Here is a 17,285-nt window from a genome sequence, read left to right as displayed (position 1 = left end):
CCTCCTCTCCCCTGGGAGACTGCAGGGACAATGACCTGCAACGAGGGGCTCTCCCACAGCTCCTTCCTTGCACAGAAGGAGCAGCGAGGGGATCACCTCTGGGGCAGCGATCCCGACAGACCCCCCACAGTGGGAACCCAAAGCTGTTTATCATCAGTGGGCATCAGAGTAGTCCCAAGACATCCAGGCTGGACCCTGGGAATTGGAAACAGGACAGAGCTCCCCAGCCAAGGGTTTGCCCTCTCAGGCACCAGCATTTGCCCTGGGTCAGAGCCAAGGTGCAAGGTGAGGTCGAGCCTGCACGTAGGATGCCTGCCCGTGGATTTCGGTCCCAGGGTGAGACCTTGGGACGAAGGATGCTCGCCAGGTGTAGCACCGTGCATGGTGTTGAGAACAGCTGAGGTCTGCCTGCTCGGCCGGTGCGGTTCGTGGAGCGATCCAGTATGATTTGGAGATGATTTGGCTGATTTGACCTGGAACGTGGAAAAAAAATGTGTGCTTCTGCTGCTTGGGCACAGGAGGGCAGCAGGTCTCTTCCCTGCGTGGGCTAAGCGCTGCCAAGCTGCGTGCGCAGAGGGGAGATCCTTAAAGCCAGTCGCCTGGGGCTTAACCCCTGAGCCCTGCGCCCAGCCAGGCCCTGGGTCTGGCTTCCCAGCCCCCTTCTGTAGGGTGCCTGGGGCAGGATCGAGGAGGCAGCGTGCTCCAGAGGGTAGAGCACCACCCTGGGACTTGAGCTGACAGTGGGGAGGCTTTCGAGGACGTCACTGCTCCTGGGTGCCTCAGTTTCCCCCTCTGTGAAAACGATGCTGACCTGCTAAGCGAGGTGCCCGGAGGTCTGCGGATAGCGTGGGGTGCTGCGATTCACAGGCAGGGGCTCTTCAGAGATGGGCCAGACCCTGAGGAGCAAACGCAGGGCAGGGAAGGGGCTGCAGCCAGCTCACACCTGCCCCAGAGGCCCCCACAGAGCTGAGGACGAGCTTCCCCCTCCCTTCCCAGGAGCAAATCCAGGCACCCCTGCTCGGTGCAGACCTGGGGCAACGATAGCCCACTGCCCCGGGGCCTGCCAGGGGCTGCTGCCACTGTCCCTGTGCAGATGCAGGGACCCCCAGCCCCAGCACCCGCCCAAGGGGACACAGATCCCAGCCCCTGGTGCTCGGTGCTATGACACGAGCATCAGGTGCTGCCCAGGGAAGTCACCGCGAGGGGCACGTTCCCCGAGCAGGGCTTGCCTTCCAGAGCGCTCCCCGTGCAGCTCTGCACAGCCAGAGACGGACTCTATCAATGCACTGCAATACATCCGTCTCCAGAGAGCGTCCAGACAGTACGGGACAGCGCAGCATTGCATGAGCAGCTACGGACCGTGACACGAATCGTACTCCAGGGGTGGCCAGACTGCAAGGACCAAGTGTCCCCCTACGAGCTGCAGGTCGTCACACCTGGGAGTGCGGCACTGGGCAGGGCGGGGACGGCCTGGGTTCACCATAAAAGCGCTGCAGCCAAACAGGCAAAGCAAGCAGGAGGCAGGCTCCAGCCCCAGCGCCTTGCCCTCCAGCTCAGGGAGGGAAACCGGGGCCCGGGGGCTGCCCTTCTCTCTCTCCAGGTGTGTCCGAGCCACGCAGGTGGCTCTGCGCTTTGTCCGAGCGTGCGGCGGAGTCGTTCCAGTGCTGGAGACCTCGCGGGAAAGCAGCCTGTTCCCTTGTGGACAACGCTGCGGAGAAGAAGATGGAGAGAAGTGAGGCAGCTGCATCCCTTCTCCCCTCGGGGAGGGATAAGACCCAGACTTCAGTGAGCCTGGAACTGGAGCAAGGGGGTGCGAGCACGACGCGGATGGGAGAGTGCCTGGCGGGGCATTGCTTGTGCCCGCAGCTCCTTTATACCAGTGCTCCTGCCCGTGGTAGGGTGCTACCCATGGACCAACCCCAACCCAGGGGGTTTATTTAACCGGCACATCGGCAGCAGGAGGCCAGGCCGAAGGGACAGGCCACGGTGGGCTCTGCCCTCTTTACAGCTCGTGGTCAAGTGCTTCTCGGCAGCCCTCTTGCCCCACGTCTCGTGGGCCACTGCATCCAGGGAGGAGGGCAAGCTGCAAAACTGGCTGAGCAGCTCGTGCCCCACCCCAAGGAGAGGCCGCGGCAGCTCCCTGCGCGTGCTCACACTCACCCCGGGGTGACCTTGCTGGGGCAGCCAGCCAAACGTGCCCGTCCGAGGGAAGCCCCAAGGGCCACGCAGCCCAGAAACAGGCCACGTCACCAGCCCACGCCCCCGTTTGCAAGGGGACACTCCTGGGGTCCGTGCAGCTACCCCTCTGGAGCTGCTGTGAGGCTTTATGCCATGCCCCCTCCCCTTCCTGGGCTCCCTCCCAGAGGTTTGCAAGCCCCACATGGGTGCCTCGTAGTAGGCAGCACATGTCCAGCCGCCACCCTGCACTCAGGGACGGGGAAACAACAGCTCTAAGACAAAGCGGGGAGGTGGTCTGCAGAGGGGCCATCACATCCCGGTGCCCCAGCCCTGCTTTGTTGGACAGAGCAGCTGGCAGTGCCACGGAGCAGCGCCACGCCAGCGCATCCCAGCGTCCACCAGCCCCAGCAGCACCGAGGCCACTTGCGGCGGGTGTCGCACACCCTCCCCTGCCCACGCAGCAAACAGCCACGGGCTGCTGCAGGGGAGGACGGAGACATGCTTGGGTCCCCCAGCGGGCTGGGCTGCGATGGACACAGGGGTCCCAATGTCTAGGCGAGGACGACGCCCTCCCTCATGGGCTCCATACGGCAGCTACTCGCAGCAGAAAGCAGGGCAGATGTGCACCTTGTAGGTGAACCAAAGCGTGTCTGTATCTGTATCTATAACCATGTATAGATACAGAATACAGATAAGGAGTAGACACGGACGTGCAAGGGTCCAAGAAAAGGAAGACTCCACACACAGCCAGCTTCAGATACAGGTTTCCTTCCTACTCATACAGGTTTTGAGTATCCACAGTTAATATTCTAGATACCATTTTGGCAACCACGGTATACAGTTTGGAGTAACCACGGTTTTCTGTGGCTGCGCATCAGCCCGCCGCCTGCCATTTCTCCCATAAGCCTTTTGTCTTGCCAACCACGGGAACTTTCAGAAACTTAAGCCCAGCGTTTGGCGAGGGAAACCTATATTTAAATCCATATTCATATAGTCTAATATTATAAAAGCCTTAGTCTGTCTGTCTGTCCATAACGCTTTATTCGCACTCTGATTGGTTGTCTGAAACAACCAATCAGAGTGCTCCAAGAGTGTTCCGGACAGGAGGTGGCGGTGCGGCGGAGCGCCGATGACAGCAGGGACAGAGCAGCTGGATTGGGGGCACCGCCCCCCCCCCCAGCCCTGCTCCCTACAGGCGGTGGCGGCATGGGGTGCTGGCCGAGGGGGCGGAGGGGGACGGCGGGGCAAGCTAATCCGCCGGCTCCTGGGAGACAGCAGCGGTGCGGGGTGGTGGGTGGCAGCGCTCCAACCCTGACCTCCCTCCCCCGTCATTCCTGATGGGCAATTGGCTAGTACAGAGATACATACACACCGTGTATATAGATCTCCGCGGTAAAGCGTCACCATCTACACGTGCGCCACGATTAGGATGCACGAAAGCAATCCACTCCGCCGTGGGATAGTACCGTCCAGGACGAGCACTATCCTACAGTGGAGTAATTTACTTCACCTGCATGCACGTGTAGACGGTGACCGGGGTTGGCGGGGGCATCGGGGTGCTACAGTGTGGGAGCTGACTGGCGTCTAGCCCCCACCATAGCACCCTTGTGCCCCAGCCAGCCCCTCCGCTGCCCGCTGCTGCCACCCACAGCTCGCCCCACGGACCCCCTGCCAGCCTAGGGCTGCTCGCCCTGGCTCAAACTGCTGCGGTCCCCGGCACACGTGCAGACGGCGTACCTAGGAGCGGCTGACTCTGGTGTGAACTGCACCCCAGTTTATTTCTGCTAATTGCACATGCAATGCACCCGCCGACACCACATTTGGGTCAGGAAGGAATTTCCCCCGCTGGTCACAATGGTACAGACTGGGGGGTTGTCTTCTTTTGCAGTGGGGGTCTCTGGAGCATCTATGAACCCCTTTGCAGCAGCAGGACATTGGAGGCGGTGGCCCCCCTGTTTTCCCTGGGGCAGGGTCGGGGGTGATGGGGCTGTGTCAGGGGTGAGGGTAGTTTTGCTGAACAATGTTTTATTCTTATCTGTACAGGGGAGGGGAGGGCAGGGGAGGGGAGGCAGCGCCTCGTTTGCTGCAGGCCAGCTCCCTGGAGCCGCTTACCTCCCTACAGGGCTGTGAAGAGCCCAGAAGGCAACCTCGCCTTAATCGAATCGATCGATCGATCTATTTATCTGTCTCTCGGTACCTCCACCTCTGCATCCCTGTGACTGTTTATGAATCGACATCATCTCTGTACGTCTATAGGCGACTGTGCACCTACCTGGCTATGCCGTCTCCACCTCTGCAGGTGCGTGTAGAGATACAGAGCTATCTAGCGCTGAGGCCTAGATGGAGCTGGAGGCCATATATCAATGATATAGGTGGGTAGGTAGGTAGGTATATACTCATATATAGGGACAGAGACAGAGACGTGGCGCTGGAGATGATAAAGGTAGATGTATAATCATCTGTAGCGCTAGTGATGATATACATGACATAGAAATATCATATTACATATGTATAATGTATCATCTGTAGGTATATAGTATATATAAATATATATATTCTATATTTTATATCTACCTTTATGTATTTGATGTGTATTTTATTCAATATAATTGATCTGTATCTCTATATCGCCGTGTGTACCCCCATGCAGAGATACAGACAGATGCATGGGGGGAGGGGTCAGAGGTGAAGGGTCACGTTGAAACTCGGGGTCCTCTGCGGCCACCTCGGCCCCGCCCCTCCCCTCCATGCAGCCAATCAGCGGCCGCCGCCCCTGGGCCCCGCCCCTCCGCGCTGTCATCACACAGCCGCACGTGGAGGGGGCGGGCCGGCGCTCTCCCCCCATTGGCTGCGGCCTCACCGGCCCGCCAATGAGCGGCAGGGGGCGGGGCCGCGGCGGGAGGCGGACCCGGAAGCGGCGGCAGGAGGTGGCGAGCGGCTGCGGGCGCCGGTGGGTGCCGGCGGGGCCCGCCCCGTGTGGCTGCGCGGCCGCTTGTATGGCCGTGCCCCGTGACGTCTGTGGCGTCATGGATGTGACGTATGCCGCGGGGGTCTCCCTTCGGGGTGCGCGTTCGAGTGGGGGGCCGCGGCAGAGCCCCCGGGGACGGGGAACTACCAGTCCCAGCATGCATCGCGCCTCCCCTGCCTTGCAGCAGCCGGCGCGCGCCGCGGTGCACGCTGGGACTTGTAGTCCACGGGCTGCCGGGCTCCATGGGGTCCCAACCCCCCCCCCCCCCCCCCCCCCCCCGGCGCTTCTCCCGGGTTTCGTGCCCTGAGCTCTCCCTCCGGGGCGCCGGGCCCCTCTCCCGCACTTGCATGACTGGAGCGGTGCCCCCTTTCCCCGACGCCCCGACCCGGGGCTGGTGCTTGTGCGCTGCGTTGCCCTGCCCGTCTCTTTGCACCCTGCAGAGACGCCCAGCCCCCCCCGCCCCCCCCGGGAGTCGGCAGCGTTGAGGGTTGAACGTCAGCGTGGGTGGTTACGGTGCCCCCGGGCACGGTCTGAGAGAGGCGTGCGCCGCGGTGCCCCCCAAGCCCCTTCCCCCTGCTCCCGCGGGCCGTGGGGCGGATCCGGGGGTGCCGCGCCTGCCGGGGAGTTTGGGGGCAGGAGGGAGCCGAGGCTGTGGTGGGTGTGGGTGTGGGTGTGGGAAGGACTTTGCCGGTGTTTCCTGCCTCTGCCATCCTTTTCCTTCTCTTTCCAGCGCTGTCTGCGGATCTGATTCCTGCAGGTAAGAGCAGGACTTGCCTTTAACTATGTGGGTCTGTCGGGCTGGGGCTGGCCCAGCCAGCCGAAACTGCCTGTACTGGTGGGGAGGTGGGATCTTTCTCCTCCAGGTCACGCGTTCAGACTCTGCTTCGGCTGGTGGTGCCGTGGAGCTGTCACCAGCTGAGCGGTGATTGGAACCAGGACGTGGAAATGTGTCCCCTGGTGATTTCCGAGGGGCCTGTGGAGGCTGCGCCAGGCCCTTGAAGCGGGGCGCTCCAGACAGGCTCAGGGCAAGAGTGCACCGGGAAGTTTGTCTTGGTAGATAACATCCTCCAGGCTGCCGGGCTCTTCGGCCCCCACCCCTGCCACGGGAAACTGCTGCGGGGGGGACGTGTGCATCGACGCCCCCGGGGGCTGGAATGGTAGCACTGAAGGGGCAGGCTTTTAAGCAGGGTTGGACTGTGGCGATCCAGGAAATGCACAAGAAGCAGTGGTTTGGAGGGATACTGCACCGGCTTTTGGGCACAAAGTGCTCTTCTTCACCCAGAAGCTCAGTTCTGTAAAGCTATTTATACAGGTAGTAGCGCCGATAAATGCTTTGTGGACTCTTCAGAAGCTCCTAAATAGGTTCCCAGTGCCCTGAGTAACTCAGTGGGGCTGGGGCACCTGGGGGGTCTTTGAAAATCACTGTAAGTGCCTAAATACCTTGTTAAAATTGGGCTGGAAAAATCCAGTGGGTCCCATTTCCCGTAGGACTTGACTTAACTCGTGAGACCCGAGTTTCAGGAGCGGGAGATGCATCATTCTGTCCCCTGCCGTGTGTGTGTGACTGATACAGTAGTGTCCAAATGTGAGAGGTTTTATATATGCGTGTGTGTATGTGTATACACAGCCTCTCGTATTTGGACACTACTGTATCAGTCACGTGTGTGTGTATGTATATATATTGTGTGTATGTGTATTTTTTATCATAGCACCTTTTTAAATATGTAAAGATATCACTGGTGATGCCTTTCCAGTGCACCCTGCTGAGAACTGCAGTGCAGACCTGGGTCTGCTTTTAACATATTTGACTGAGCCTGCGCTGTCCTTGGGGACGAAGAGGCAGTGAAATGTGGGGGCCAGCTGTGTCAGGAGGAAACCCTGAATGCGGAGAGGGGCTGAGCCCCTGGGGATTGTCAGCTTGTGCGTGTGCAGAAAGGGAGCAGCCTGGGTTGTGGCAAGCTGAGGAGAGCATGTTCCAGATCCAGGGGCGCTAAGGTGCCAGCCTTTGCCTGCGCCATTGAACCTGGGCTGGGGTCCTGGAACGCTGTGCTCAGGGTTTCCTCGCTGGAGCTAGACAGGAGCCATTTGCCTGTTTGGCTCCCATGTTGCCAGGCTCTAATGTGGTGCGTTATAAAGGGCTTTGGGTCGGGAGGATTAAGGCGGCTCATGATGGAAATGAGGTTTTTCAGCCTCGTTCCAGCTCGCAGGACAGCAGCAAAGCTAGGTCTGTTGTAGCAGGGCCCTGTGTCTTGCAAGAGGCCCTGTGGAAAACTACCAGTCCCAGCATGCAATGCTGCTCCCCTGTATTTGAGCAGCTGGCCCAGGCACCGTTGCATGCTGGGACCTGTAGTGCCTTGCAAGCCACAGTTCCACCCTAAGGGGAGGGCAGCCCCCCATTGTGCGAGGAGCTGGGGGGTCAGAGCACTGCTCCGTTCCAGCAGGGACGACGTGCAGTCGAAGGTCTGGCAGCTCTCCTCTTCCTGGCCCGGCCTCAGAGAGTGGACGGCATCCAGTCGCCCCACAGGGCTGCGGACAGACCAGCAAAAGCAGCTGGTTTTGCTCCATCTGGATGGGGAGCACAGTGCCACATCCATCCATGCCTCTGTGAAGCTAAGAAGGGTGCGGGGTCAGGGGAGATGCCTCCCCGTGCTTGGCCTGCTCTCAGAAACCTCCTGGCCTGGCCCATCCTGGCTCTGGCACACGCCAGAGCCTGCGCTGCTGCACAAACCCGTCAGCTGGAGCTTCTCCCCGGTGCCTGCTTTGTCCAGGGCCCGGTTGCGGCTGCGTTGCAGCTTGTCGCTGACTCAGCTTGTTTCTCTTCCCCTTTCAGGGAGGCTCCTTTCCCGCTGTCATGGGAGCGCTGCTCTGAGCCTGCAGTTCCCAGACACCTTCCGGCTGCTGGCAGACCTGTAATGCCTGAGTCTGCAGGGAGAGAGAAACCAGAGCAGCTTACCCCTGCCTGGACTGGAGCAGAGGGGCCTTGGCTTAGCTCTCGTGGTGGAGCAGGAGTGAGCATAGGGGTGATTATCGTGCATCAGCTGAGGTGCAATGAGACCCCTTAATTGTGAGCATTCAGGACAGTTGCAGGGGCTTGTGGGAATTGGGGCCTGCAGCCAAAGAGATTGAGATCAGGCTGTGCGAGTGCTCCTGCTGGGATCAAAGCCGGAGGGTCGTGGCTAGACAGTCTTGCTCCTCTGCTGAAGGTCAGACTGATGCTGCACTGGGGGGAGGAAGGAGTTTTACCCCCCTGCTCAGACTGGTCCAGACTGGGGGGTTTTGCCTTCCTCTGCAGCGGGGACACGGCCCTGCCTGGGGTCTCTGGATTGTTTATGACCCCCGCTTTGCTGCAGTGGGATGGTGGTGGCCATGCCCCCCCTGCTTTCCTTGTGGCAAGGTCAGGTGTGATGCCTGGTGCTGTCAGGGGGACTCTGTTGTGTTGCTCGGAGGTCGGACAGTGGATGTGTCTGGGCTGGTTTGCACAGGGCTGATCCTGCCTCAGGCAGGGCTTGGACTAGACGTGACCTCCAGAGCTCCCTTCCAGCCCCATTGCTCCAGGATCCTGTGAACCCTGGGGTATGACTGCTGTGCTAAGGCCTGTCGGTGAGGAGGATGGCATATCAGCTCTCTGGCTTTCCCTGCTCTGTGCCAGACTCCCACGTGGGCTCTGCTGTTGGAGGATGGCACGCTGCACCTGCCCTGTGTCCCCCTCCCCAGCTGCATGAAACTGGCCAGGTCCCCCTGGCCTATTCCTGTCGCAGCCCTTTGCCTTCTGTTTCTCACGTGGCTCCTGGCATCCTCGTAGTGATGCTATTGCAGCGGCTTCACCACGTGCTTCCTTCCTTTGCTTCTCAGGCTGCTTCTGCTTCTCTCCCGGTGCTTTCTCTGCCCTGTGTGGGTCCGGCAGGCTGCACTGCTATCGCTGTCTTCTCCAAGCCATCCAGGCGCTTCTGACGTCTGGGTGCTGGGTCAAGGGATATTGTTTGCTCTGCTCCAGAGAAGGGACAGCTGGTGCTCTTTGGCTCCAGTCTCTTCCTTGACTACCAGCTGGACAGCTGGAGCCCACTTCCTCTTGGTGCTTGGTCCAAGACGCGCAGGGCTGAGCTCGGCTTCTGCCTCTGCAGTCCCTTCCCCTCCCCCCCTGGTTCTTGCTGCATCATGAGGGCTGGTAGCTCTTGCTATTTATAACATGTATTAACGTAGTGCCCGGGAGGCCTGGTCATGCCAGGACCACGCTGTGCTAGGCAGCATCCAAGGACAGTCCCTGCCCCAAGGGGCTTACTCTCTAAGACCGGACATGACCAATGTGTGCAGATGGGGGTCATTGCTAGCCGTCGTAGCAGGCCGGCAGCCTTGCCATTACCAAGTGGTCCACGGGCATCGGCTTCTTTCTCTCGGCTTCTTTTGGTTTTGATGTTCCAGGGTGGGAAGTGGCTGACCTTGCATGCGCTGCCCTTCCCTGGGCATCCTCACAACTGTCCTGCTGCCTTGTGCTGGGGCCCTGGCACCGCTCCCAAGCTAAGCAGGTCCGTGTCGGATCCATACGCGGGTGGGAGACCTGCAGCGCGGACGCTGGTGGTGCCGGGAGGGGTGCCGGTGACTCAGCGGGTAACACCTCTCAGCAGCAAATTGCTGCCTTCAGTCCAGCCTCAGGGTCCTGGCCGGCAATTATGGATGAGGCGGTAGTATTTAGGCAAGAGGTGATGCCTCACCCCGGATTTCCTGAGCAAACTCCAGCTGGGGTAATCACGTTCTTCCTGCGAGCGATTCTCCAGCCATCCCTGTCGGGAGAGATTTTCCTTCACTTCCTGTCCCAAAGCATTGCAGTTTTGGCCCTGGTGTGTTAAGGCACGCTATGGGCTGCTTTCATGGGAAGCCCCGCAGCAGGCCAGGGATTGATACCCCCATGGGCTTTCTCTGGCTGCTGGGACATGTCCAGCTTCCCATGCAAGCATGGTCTGCTTGGCGACTGGCAGCCTCAGCTGGTTGGGTCTCAGGGGCACACGGGGCACGTAGAGGTGAGCGGTGTGAGGAGGTGAGTGCTCACCAGCTGCTTGGATGATGGCAGCTTTGCTCGGAGCCTCTGTGGACGCCTTCAGGGAGCAACTCCAGTGACCACCAGCCTAACCAGGAGCCAGCTGGCGGGACGGGAGCAGTCCTGCCGCGCGATGGATAGACCGGGGACTGCCGGTTGGGGAGGCCCCCAGCTGTGCAACCTGCGTGCTTCGCTGGAACGAGGCCTCTGAAGCATCTCGGAGGCAGTTTTCAGCCTTCAGCCCTGGAGGCCAGGCAGGGGAGAAGGGGCAGGACCATCAAGGGGACGCCAGAGGAAGGGGGGAGAGATGGATCCCCCTGACCCTCAAGTCCAGCAAGGCAGCTCCTGCAAAGGCAAGTCCACACCAAGCTGCAGTTACAGCCAGGAAGGGAGGAGCCCGAGGAGGCAGCTGTGACAGGCCGGCTCCGGCTGCTGCTGGGTTTCCCCTTTGCGGCTGACAACCAGCCGGAGGCCGGGTTTTGCTGCCTAGGACCCATCATCCAGCGCATCCACTCCAGCTTTTGGCTTCTCGGGAACCCAAGGTGAGGCCTGGTGCCAGCCTCTCGGCTCCATGCTCCTGCCGGTCCAGCAGGGACAGGAGGGAGTTCCACCCTCCAGGTCTCTGCTGCCCTGACACCTTGCCCCACCGCCCAGGTGGGGCCAGTGAGGGCACCCTCGTCCCCTTTAGCCCTCCCCGAGCAAGGTGAGGGACGTCTTGCTGGCTCAGGGACCCGTCCGCAGTCTCTGGCGTGATGCCGGAGCACAGCACGGCACCGCGGCCTTCCCCGGGGTGAAGGCATGGCTCCTCCCAGGTCCCCCACGTGTCCAGGGACGTGGGCACGCATGCTGGCACGTGCTTGTGGGATGGCAGAGCTCCCCTTACCATGCACACCTGCTGACACAGCCCTGTCACCACCTTCCCCACCCCAAAGCCTTCTGCCCTGGCTTTTGCATCAGCTCCCATCACTGCTGCTCTTTGTGGGCTGGAGGATGCCTCTGCTTCTCTCCCCACACCTTCTCTCCCCTTTGCCTGGCACTGGGGCCCCGGTCCTTCTCTTTCCAGGGCTCCCTGATTCATGGTGAGGGATACCTGGAGCAGGGGCAAGAAGGGGCGAGCTGCTAGGACCTGATCGAACCCTTGTTCTGCGCCCCGTTGGACCCTGCAAGAGAGCCCTGCTTGACTTAGGGTTGGTCACCCCTCTGTGTCTGGGCGCTGTGTGCTGCTGCCCAGCATTGCAGCGCTTGCACGCCTGGCTCGGTCTCTCCATCTCCCTCATTTGTTCTAGCTTGCTTGTGCCTGTTTTGGGAGCACGGTGACGGGGCACAAGAAGAAAAGACTCGTCCGCAGCCATGCTGGGGAGGCACGTGAGGCTCTACCTGGTGCCGGAGGGGCTGGCCAGTCACGTCAGCAAAGAGGGGCTGACGGCCGTTCCCCTCCTGGGCTGTCCGGGGAGGGCTTGGCCACCCCTGCCCGAGGCCCTGCTGCATGCCCAGTGCGGTGATGTTCTCCAGCCCCCTCTTCCCTCGTAGGACCACGTGACTGCGTGGGCATGTGTGGCTCAGAAGGCAGCTTGTCTCACTCCTGCTTTCAGGCACCTCCCTGGAAAAACAGGCTTTCTGTCTGCCATTCCCTCACTCAGACATCCAGCAAGGCCTCTGCTTCCCATGAGAGGAGCTAGGAAAGCACCATCCCCTTCTGCAGCGCCAAGGTGCCGGGGTTCCCACCCCGTCCGGCCCTGCCCTGCCCTGCCCTGCCTGGGGGGCTGGGTGTTGGCAAGCCCTGTTCTCCAGACCGGTGGGACGACTGAATCCTCGTGGATCATCTGCTGGGCCTAATTTTAGGCCTCCAGGCTCTTGCTTGAATGCAGATCCGGGGCCCCATGCTCAGCGCTGGATGCCAGGGGCTCTTGGCAATGCACAAAGGAATTTAATGGGCTTGGGATTTGGGTGCAACGAGGACCGCAGTCTAGGCTGAAAGCAGCCCTGTGTGCAGCGTGCATGGAGCTGTGTGTCGGGAGGCTGCCTGGGTGCTGAGACCCAGGGGCCAGGAAGGCACGAAGGCCGCTCTGACCAGCTCGGGGGATCGGGTGCAGATGCTTTACCGCAGACTGAGGCAGGATGAGGCCTCCAGGAAACATGACTAAGCCCCAGGCCTGCAACACTTAGCAGTGCACTGCCTCGGGGATTTCTGCTAGCTGTGGAGCGTGCCGCAAACCAAGGTTTCCCTCTGTCAGCTCCGAGGTTTTGCTGCGCTGCTGCTTTTCGGTGGGGCTGGGTCCAAACCGAACCCGCAGCCCAGCCGGCGTTGTAGTCCCAAGCCCCAGCCTGTTACGGAGCGTGGCTGACGGCGTCGTGTGACCCGCTGGAGGTCAGCGGCCCATCCTGGGTCAGGCCCCAGGCTTCCCAGGCCTCGGTTGTGACCATCAAGCCTTTGCGATGGGGTCAGGCATCTCGCCTGACGGGCTTGCGAGGAGGAAGGGGGAGCGAAGCTGGTCACCGCACAAACTCTTCCCGTTGAGCTCACGCGCCAGAGGCCGTGCGGGATGCTTTGCTGCGGGCTGTCGGACAGACCCGCTGCTCCGGCATCGCACGTGGGATTCGGTGAGCTCCCCGCCGATGTGCAGCTGCCTCCGGAGCGGGACGTAGGAGCTGTTTAACAGGCTGCAGCGCGGTTTTGAGGGGCACCCGTCTCTCCTGGGACGTGCAGGAGGACTCGGAGAGGGGGGCACCTTGGCACGTGCTGTAGGAACCGTCAGGTTGAGCTATCTGAGCCGCTGCCCACGAGGGCATTTGCAAAGTGCTGGGTGCCCTGCCGCGTGTCAGGGCTGAGCTAGCCCCGATGCCCTGGCGGGAGCAGCAGCACCCCTATGCGCTGCTTCGGGCAGCACCTGCGAAGGGGCAGGAGGGGACCGCATCCCAACCGTTCCTCTCCGGCGGGCGAGCGATGGCGGCGCGGAGGGGCACGCGGAGGGGCTGGCGGCCGAGACAAAGGAGGGAGGCAGCTCGGCATTGGCGGGTTGCTACAGCAACGCATTGCGGACCGCCGGAGGATCCCTTGTTCCTGCAGTCTCCGATGCGAGACGAGCGGCCAGGGCGAGCGTGAGCGTGCTCCCAGGGCAGCGCTGCCCACGACTCGCCGGGGCCGCGGCAGCGCGGACGGCACGCCCCCCGTCCTGGCACTTCGTTCCTTGCCAGGGCTCGGCCCCTCTGCTCACCCCAGGGGACGGCGCGGGCTGGACTCGCAGGGCGTCTGCGGCCGGACACGGCAAGGAGGCCGAGGGGAGCCTCGCGCTCCACTGCCAGTGGCCTGTGGCTGTCTGGCTCCAGTGGGACTGCCACCTGCCAGGCCTGCTCGGAGATCAGCCTCGGGCAGAATGAAGCCCGTCCCCTGCGTGCCCTCACCCCTGCGCAAACCCTGGGAAAAGCTGGCAGCGTGCAATTCCTCGAGCAGTGCCTGGTGCTCCCATTTCTTAGGCACCTGGCGCCTGTCGTATTTGGGGTCAGGAAGGAATTTCCCCCCCCTCTCAGATGGGTTTGGACTGGGGGTTTGTCTTCCTCTGCCTGGGATCTGCTGAGTGCACATGAATAACCTTTGCAGCAGCAGGAGGTTGGCAGCCGCGGCCCCCCTGCTTTCCCTGCTGCAGGATCGGGTGTAATGCCTGGGGTCGTGTCGTGTTGCTCGGAGGCCGGACAGTGGGTTTGTCCGGGCTGGTTTGGACGGAGCTGATCCTGCCTTAGGCAAGGCTTGGACTGGACGTGGCCTCCGGAGCAGCACTCCTTGCTCTCGGATGCTACAATTCGATGGAGGCTCGGTGCCCCAAATCGCCCTGCCCCTGCTGCCCCGGCTGCAGCGCACAATCTGCCCCGGCATCAGCAGACAGGGTTAAATATTTCCAGGGCTCCGGCTGGGTAGAGCCCGAGCCAGGCCTGCCCATGCCACAAATAGCACCGGGTCAGAGTTTCACCACGGTCGTGATTGTAGGGGCCGGCGCTGCCTCCTGTAATCTGACTAACGCCTTGGACGTGAGCCCAGGGGAATGGACCGCGCAGCTCCCTGCCTGCCCCGGGCCTGCCGACACACCTGCTGCAGACCTGTCCCCTACGGCACCTGGCAAAAGGGCAGCACCTTGCGGTGGGATCAGAAGGATCCAGCGGGCTGGGTGCTGTCGCCCCGCGCCCGGCTCAACCAGGCGTGGGAAGGAGCTAGCACACCCGCCCGGAGCCCTCCAGGCATGGGCAGCTGCAGCAGGGTGGGACCGTTGTGGGATGGAGCGCACGTTGTCCTCTCGCCCGTGCCCGGGGTTGAGCCGGAGGAGGAGCGCAAGGGAGCGCCTGCACGGGCCGCGTGGCGTGCTCTCTTCTGCGTGGCTGGCCCTGCCGGGGGCTCGTGGCTGCGCTGGGTCCCTGCCACGAAGCTGGGGTGCAAAGCAGCAGGGATGTCCTTGCAAATGTGCTCTGGGAACAGTCTGGCTCGGTTTGCACGGCTACCCCAGGTCCGGGCGGCTTTGCAACCTGCCAAAGCTGCCGACCATAGAAATCCTAGAGCGATGGGGCTGGACGGGAGCTGCACAGGTCACGTCTAGTCTAACCCCCGCCTGAGGCAGGATCAGCCCTGTGCAAACCGGCCCGGACAAACCCATTGTCCCGTCTCTCAGTAAAACTACCGTCAACCCTGACCCTGAGCTGGCTCGGCCTTGCAGCTCTCGCAGGCTCAAAACCCTCCATCCTTTTTAAAACAACTCTGAATTTTTATTGAATCCCAGGCTGAGAAGGGACCTCACGGGCTAGCTATTGCAGTCTGCTGAGACTGCGCCGTTCCTGACCCACGGCGGACACCATCTAGCCTCTGCCTGAAACCCTCCAGAGACCCCCACCGCTCCCCCTGCGTGTGCAGCACCTAGCACGGCAGGGTCCTGGTCTGTGACTCTGAGGCCTGACGGCAATACGAGCAGCGATGATAACCTGACCCCTGGCAAGCTGCGTCCCCTGTCTGTGCCTCTGCCCTCTCCTGCCCTCTTTCTCTCCTGTGTGCTTGAGCTCTTAGGTCTTCGGGTGGTCTTGTGTCCCGGCACAACGGAAACGCTATCTGGGCCGGGGCCCCTGGGCGATGCCGTAATAAAAACCTGAGGAGGAATTGGACGCTCGGTGCTGGAATAAGCATCTGGGGAGAGGCAAGCAGCAGAGTCCCACCTGGGAGTGGGTTAGATCATAGCAGCCCTGGCAAGCTTGGGACGCGTTGGTGATGTAGGGTATGTGCCTCCCCATCCCGCTTCTGGAGCGCCGGTATTTACACGTACCGTCAGATGCGGGGCACCAGGTTATCCTCCGTCGTCGGGAAGAACAGCTTGACATCCGCCCTGGGGAGAACGGCGAGGGGGCAGCTCCCATCACGCCTGCCTCGACAGCAACGCAGCCGCAAGGTGGGGGGATGGCGGAGATGGGCCGGGGGCTGGTACCTGCACGAGGAAACGTGCCGCGCGTTTGGCGGGTGCATCCGGCAGCACACCTGTAACGTCTGCCCCTGCGTTCCCCGCTGAGCTGGGGACCGGGGGAGAGATTGTGGGGTCCGGAGGTGTTGTGTGTAGGCTGGTTTAATCGCAGACGGGAGGAACGCAGACTTCCCCCCGGTCTTGGCTTTGTGGGTCTCCCCTCCACGTCCGGAGAGAGCGTTTCTCAGGCCCTTTCCACACTACGGCTTTTTTGCCCGTTGGTCTCGGCTCCCTAGGACAAAACAGGGAGCGCGACCAGGGAGATGAAATCCCTAGCCTCGTGTCTAGGTCAGGATGGGGCACTCGAGGGGGAGGGTCTGAGGGCACGTGCAGGGGCAGTTCATTCACTCTGCGGCCCGCTGAGACTGCGTGGGGGTGGCAGCAGTGCCGCTGGCTCCTGTGATGCAGACTGGTCCTAGAGGAGCGGGGCTGAGACCCGCCGGCTCTTTGGGGCCCAGCTTTCGAGGTGCCAGCACATCCTCCAGCGCTCCTGCTCGTCTTTGCAAGTGCTCCCACTCTCTGGGGCCTGATGGGCTCGTTCCCAGGGGATGTTTCCTCTCTCCTGTCTGTGCAGCAAGCCTTTCTGGAAGGATGGAGGAGATAGCCCCTCTGTCTCCTTCCTGTGAGCCTGCCTGTCGGGATGTCCAGTAGGAGCCACGTACTGTGGAAACCATCACTCCTTGAGCTCTGCCTTTATAGCATGATGCTGGTGACACAATCCGCCCAAACAGCGATGCTTCCTGGACCCCCAGGATGCTGCTAACATGGGTATCTGGCTGGGGGCAAGGCAGGGGGTTTCTAGGGAATGGTTTTGGGGGCAGGCGAGGGTTTATTTGCCCCAAAGCCAAGGCTCCCAGAGTTGCTGAGGCCAGAGCAGTTCCAGAGGCAATAGTGATGGTAGACGTTGCACCCCCAGATCTGAGCAAAGGCAAGGCCAGCGTGACGGGCTGCCCAGGGCAAGGGGTCCCTTTCTGTCCTAGGCTGTGCCTATCCATGGGGGAGTCTTTGCCACTCAACTCCCAAGAAGGGATGACGTTGTTCTGGCTTCTGTGGCTTTTCCTAGGACCAGGGGACTCGGTTGAACTGGGCCAATTGGGAATCTGGTAGGCCTCCAACATCCATTAGGAAGGAAATGAAAAGGCTGCATATCGAGTGACAAGGATAATGAACATAATCCAATGTGGCGTGCCCTGGGAAATACAGCTGGGACTGCGTATTGCCAGTGACACGGTGTCTCCGCATGGTGCTAATGGGGTTTTCCATCACGGGCAACGGAAAGGACCGTTCGCAGAGAGAGGCGGGGGGAAGAGCAGTGCCCTGCAGCCGTCAGGTCTGACGTCGGGGGAAGATGCCAGGACACTTGGGTGGGCAGCAGCTTCTCAAGGTGGGGGACCTTTCTGCCTCATAAGCTTTGATTACTGATTGACTATAAGGGGTCCGTGAAGCTGGCCACGGCTGGTGGACTCTCTCTGCTTAGTCACGGCCCTGCCCTGCTCTTGGCAGGGAACCTGGGAATCCCAACCCCTGCCGGCTGCTGGGACGTGGTTCTCTTGACCGCTGCTCCGCTGGGATTGCTTCTTGTGCGTTGCTGGGCTTGGTCGTGCTGCATCGCGCCTCA

The 17,285-nt window shown here is 61.4% G+C and overlaps 1 protein-coding gene across 3 annotated transcripts in view; it reads left to right on the top strand.

Annotated features, from left to right (window-relative positions):
* The first annotated feature begins 5,071 nt into the window (after nucleotides 1-5,071).
* Nucleotides 5,072-17,285, top strand: part of ATOSB (atos homolog B) — a 37,027-nt gene continuing 24,813 nt past the window's right edge. For 2 of the 3 annotated variants that reach the window (XM_059725354.1, XM_059725349.1), the window contains exons 1-2: nucleotides 5,072-5,128; nucleotides 5,877-5,903. The gene's annotated coding sequence lies outside the window, so the exon portion shown is untranslated. The other variant, XM_059725351.1, reaches the window with a different exon arrangement.

Source organism: Alligator mississippiensis, chromosome 3 (genome assembly GCF_030867095.1).
Source record: "Alligator mississippiensis isolate rAllMis1 chromosome 3, rAllMis1, whole genome shotgun sequence".
Lineage (NCBI taxonomy): Eukaryota > Metazoa > Chordata > Crocodylia > Alligatoridae > Alligator > Alligator mississippiensis.
The sequence above is the reverse complement of the archived record's forward strand: the minus strand, read 5'-3'. Positions and strand labels throughout refer to the sequence as shown.